This window comes from Nansenia antarctica (assembly GCF_963989245.1).
Source record: "Nansenia antarctica genome assembly, chromosome: 2".
Lineage (NCBI taxonomy): Eukaryota > Metazoa > Chordata > Actinopteri > Argentiniformes > Microstomatidae > Nansenia > Nansenia antarctica.
In genome coordinates, this window is record NC_137675.1 from 59,077,993 (window position 1) to 59,083,992 (window position 6,000).

Consider the following 6,000-nt stretch of genomic DNA (forward strand, 5'->3'; position numbering starts at 1 on the left):
TGATCTCAATCAGTGCCTGACTTGCAAAATTGTAAGGATGGATATCCGAAAGTTGTTTTCAACAAAACAAGCGCCAAGAACTGTTGCAGCAGCCGTATCAGCAGCTGACAACAATGACATCACCAGCAGTGATGACATAGATGATGTTTCAGGTTTGTGAATCTTATTAGAAAGGTGACTGACTCACTGACACTACTTTTCCGGTTTGCTAATGCTAGCTGGCTATCATAACATAACGTTATGTTATAATGAAAATGAAACATAGCAAGGTACTGTTACGGTACATGGTAAGAAATCAAACCAAGGATAATACTTATACAAATAAAGTGAATAACAGGCTGATAGTCTTTGATATCTGCACTCTGGTTGACTGAGTAACAAGTGAAAAAGAATGATGTAACGTTAATGTTACAGCTAGTAAACATGGAGTAACCACATTAAGTATGCCCTTATGGTAGTATGTATGTATACAGAACATGACTCAAATCTATCCTAAGATGTAACGCTAACTAACTAAGTTTGTTTAATGTCCCAGGGGGGATTTGATTTCACAGTACTATACACAGGTCAACAATACATGTATCGTCATATAACACAGGACAAGACTCTAAATACAATATAAGTGGTGAGCACAGAGTCTGCCCTGATATACATACTGTAACATAACTAGCCTCAGCCCATCAATTATGTAATTCTATACAAATATAAATGATGGTGACTGACAGGGGGAGCTACGTGTGCTGACCTCCCTCTGTGCCCAGAACCACCACAATTAGTTTGCTTCATTAAAGGGTGTGAATGTATATGTGTTCTCCAGTGCCTTTTGTCCGCTTTAAGGTGGTGGTAAGTTGAAGGTTGAAGGCAAACTTTTCCGGCACGCTCCGCGCGCACATTATATTCTCCCTCTGGGCTAAGCCCCGGATCTCCTACGATCCTAAATCCGCCCCTGCTGTGAACCACCTCCGAACGGTAAAGGTAGCCGAGAGGAGATAAGTCGATCAAACACTGCGCTTCGAACCGGCAAAGGGCAGAGACGCACGTCTCTCTCAAGCTCTCAAGGACTGTCGGTAAAGAAAAATGCCTGTAAATATGGACGATAACAAGGTCCGTGACCTTGAACTCTCCCCGGTCTATCTACACAGAACAACTCGTTAACATACAATGTGGCTGATAACAAAAATGGCAAGCTCGTCTCTTAGGCCCCCCCCAATTTCATTTCGCAGCGTTTCCCTCTTGAAATTCACTATAGTACTGAGTAGACAGTATGGCTATAAAAAAAAGAAAGGTTATAGTCCGTCTTAAAGGTAAATGCTTACAGTCATTTGACACTGGAGGTGTTGTTTGTGGAATTAAGGCCTGAGTTGTGTGTACACTGTTACTTAGATTAGAGCAGTTTAAAGGGATGAGGTTTTACTCATGTGATTCCAACTTTGGAAACGTTGCACGGTTGTGGTTTTGTGAAGTTATTTCAGTAAGTGTCTCACTAATTTCAGATTTTTCAGCCAATGTGAGAATGAAACAGACTGTTGGTTAGTGTTAGCGTAGCATATTATGTGTTTATGAACAGGACAGATAAGTGGAAGGATGTTTACTAGTGGATGATGGGAAACAGAGCAGTCTGTGGAGTCCTCACAATGATCCGGCGCCCGCCGTGAGTTTGAGATGGCGAAAAAGGGCGTGGCACCCGCCCTTTTTCGCCATCTCAAACTCACGGCTTCGTGAGTTTGAGATGGCAAAAAAGGGCGTGGCACCCGCTCTTTTCCGCCATCTCAGACTCAACAGGATATGATAACCTAAACAAACACAGGTTTAATTTTAGTGGTTCTTACTAAAGTATGTGTCACTGACGACAGGGTGGGGGTGTGTTATTCTCATTTTTAGACACTTGTGTTCTATCTTCTACAGGCACTGAAGGAGAACCATAACTGTGGGAGAAGGGAGCTGCAGAGAAAGGTAAGCAATTCAAACCCTCTCATTGACTTAATTTCAAAATGTTTTTAAGTAACTCACTCCATCTTACATTTAATTTCATTCTGCAGCCAACATGCATTTTCAAATGGTCTAACTGTCCCAGTGGAGGTATGGAGGAGTTGAGGGGCATACGGTGCAAACTGGCAAAGAAAATCTCTCAGGTGAGTAACTGAAACATCTGGAACATCTTTCATCTATTCCATATCTTGTCCTCAATTATTATCATTAATTGGACATGTTTTATCTGTTTTCCACATGCATTTGACAGGTTTTCAGACAACAAAGGCATATAATTTAATAGGCTTCTGATTTTTCACAGGTTCCAAAATGTGAAAAAAAAAGAAAGCCGCACAAGAAGCAAAGAATAGGTTTTTGTAAATGTTTTGACTGTTGGTCCAACTTTTTATCTGCAAACCTCACCACAGGATGAGATACAAAAACATCTGTTTGATCCTAGGATAAACCCTGTTCTGTTCCTTTCTTCTCCTTACATTTTTAAAATAAAAAATACAATGTGTGTCATCGTTTTTGTGTAATTATATATTAGGGTTGTATGTATCATCACACTTCTTATAATAGACATTGTAATGTATGTAGAAAATCATCAAAATTAGTCTCTTGCTGTAACAACAATGTTGAAGATTATTTTTTGTTATTAGTGTGTGCGTGTGTGTGTGTGTGTGTGTGCGTGTGTGTGTGTGTGTGTGTGTGTGTGTGTGTGTGTGTGTGTGTGTGTGTGTGCTAAGCAGGCTGGTTGATCACAGTGTTGAATCCAAGTCTCGGAATTGAGCTATGGTAGCTCTTACAGCTTACACACACACACACACACACACACACACACACACACACACACACACACACACACACACACACACACACACCGCTCCACGGAGGCTCCACAGAGACACACTCAGTTATACACTAACACATCCATCACAGTTAGTGTCTGAATTAGCTTTAAAGTCTGTATATTTAAATGCAATAAGTCTGTATATTTAAATGCAATAAGTCTGTATATTTAAATGCAACAAGTCTGTATATTTAAATGCATCCCAAACAGGATGTTCAGATTGTTATGTAGATATATAAAGTGTGAGAAAAAATAAATCCACCTTCAATGAGCATCGACAGTTTTTGGAGCAGAAATATGTATGGTTACTAATCGGGTTTAAAGGCTTAAGCAAAGACAAAAGACTGTGGCTACACTCCAGCAGTCGTCTCTAAACATCATTTGTCTAAACAGCAGACAAAGATCTATCAAGCCTGCTCTTGAATATCCCTAATCTAAATGACCGCATGGTATCTAACAGTCTCAGACATTGCAAGGAAATCCTGTTTGGGGAGGCACTGGCTAATATCAGAGCCAGATTTACGCAACAGCAATTTAACCATAGCCTTTATATTTCCTTTACGTTAACCAGTCAAGACCACTTAGATCAAGACATTTTCAGAAGCTGATCTTTAATGCAACGATCCATAAACTCCTCGCATGGAGCAGAAACAGAGTCTGTTTAGTTCAGACTAGAGATGTGTTGCCGCTAACAAGGGAACAGCGTTGAGGGAAATCCACCTGATTACTTCTGGTAAAGGTGAGACTAGGAGTCAAAGGTCTGGATTCACTATAGACATGTATTACACTTGCCAGTGGTGAGACACTCTCAACAACGTTCAGTGAAATCTCTGAGGCACAGCTCCGAACCGTCCTCCGTAAAGCACATAATCAAGGGCAGAGATAGGGATGTTGACAGTGGGAACCGTATAAACAACAGGTGCCAAGTACTGCAAGTACTTCCAAGCAGTACAGTGCCCAGCAACAGAATCCATGGTACATTTCAATAAAGCAGGCATATTACATTGGCAATACAGCAGTATCGTAAGTATCATGAGGCCTATTACATTGGCAATACAGCAGTATCATAAGTATTATAATGTTGACAATATTTCTATCAATCATATTTCTAGCACAGTCCCCCCCTTTGAACATTTTACCCCTTAATGTTAACAACTTCACCAGCCAAACCTTATTATTTTTGTAATGTAACGGTCCAAATTGATATCATGTCAGCGATCATGCCCCGGTGGCTTTCGGCTGTCTCATTATCTAGTTGTTGTAGTGGCTCTGCCATGCTAATCGACTGCCTTGTCAATTTACCAGTACCATACCAAGGGAAACCAGCTCAGTGGCCTTGCGGTTAAAGTGTCCGCTGAGGGGAGCTTAGGTGGCGTAGCGGGTTAAGCGTTGACCATGTAACCGCAGGGTCCCCGGTTCAATTCCGTCCGGGGACATATCCTGCATGTCATCCCTCCTCTCTCTCTCACCCATCCTTCCTGTCTAATTCTCTACTGTATCTGTCAATAAAAATGAAAAATATGAGTGGGACTGCTCCACTCAGAAAAAATAACAATAAAAATAAATAAATAAAGTGTCCGCTGAGATTGGGAGGTTGTGAGTTCGACTCCCGGCCGAGTCATACCAAAGACTATAACAAATGGTACCCGATGCCTCCCTGCTTGGCACTCAGCATTAAGGGTTGGATTGGGGGTAAGACCCTGCGACATACCAGTGTCATGTCCAGGGGGGTGTACTTGTACATCAAGCCTGCTCATGCTATGGAAACAGGAGAAGGACCATTAGGAGCCATTAGGACCAAAGGACCATTAGGCTGGAGAACCATTGGTTGTCAAGGCTACTTATACCAAGGGAAAACGATTGCAAAGAAATGTTCAGTCTCTGAGATCAACCTGGATTGGAGAAAGGAGATCTCAGCAACATGTGAGTGTGAGGCACAACACCGGTACAGCCAACACAATACATGTAGATGTGTCATTAGACAGCCAACACAACGCAGCTAAGACAGAAGCAACATGCGGGAGAAAAAACACCAAATGCTCTTTCTTTATTTTATTTTTATTCAACCTTTATTTAACCGGAATTTAGGTAAAATAAAGTCTGTATTCCCTCTTCAGGCACAACTATGCAACCAGAAGAGGGAATTACAGACTTTATTTTACCTAAATTCCGAACAGCAATGGGTACTAATACATTTTTATTTACAGCAGCTTCAGAATGGAACAAGTTTCCAGTGGCCCTAAAAAGCTTAGAGGGAGAGGTAAGCTTTAGACGTGCAACAAAGCACTGGCTAGCCAGTGAAATGACAGAGTAGAAACACGTCATAGGTAGGGAGTGCAGGGAATTTGTGTAACTATCTATGTTTGTTTTTTTATGGTTTTTATCATGTTCTGTACATTTGTTTTATGGTAACTGTCTGTCCTGTCCTCAATCAGGGACCATGATGGAAATAAGCGCTTGCGCTTTATCATGTGTTTTTATCCCTTGGAAACTGTCTTTTTAATTCCACAATAAATCAAATCAAATCAAATCAAACCAGGTAGGTCAATTGAGAACCGTTTCTCATTTGCAATGATGACCTGGCCAAGAGGCAAAACAGAGGCAAGTCATTACAACACAGTATACACAATATAAAACATGTGTACAAAAACAACAAAGGTACATTTTAAAACATCCTAACAAATACAACATTACAATATACTTTCACTGTACTGTGGCATATATCAAGAATCAAACATCGTCACTGATTATAGATTCTGTCACTGGTAGTGTCTTTAAGCCTAAGCTGGATAAACCCTGTTCCTTTCTTCTCCTTTCTTCTCCTTACATTTTTAAAATAAAAAATACAATGTGTGTCATCGTTTTTGTGTAATTATATATTAGGGTTGTATGTATCATCACACTTCTTATAATAGACATTGTAATGTATGTAGAAAATCATCAAAATTAGTCTCTTGCTGTAACAACAATGTTGAAGATATTTTTTTGTTATTAGTGTGTGTGTGTGTGTGTGTGTGTGTGTGTGTGTGTGTGTGTGTGTGTGTGTGTGTGTGTGTGTGTGTGTGTGTGTGTGTGTGTGTGTGTGTGAGTGTGTGAGACAGACAGACATACAGACAGACACCTAAGAATATTTGTTACCATGCCAATTGTACGTTATTGTTTCTAATTATGTTATTGGA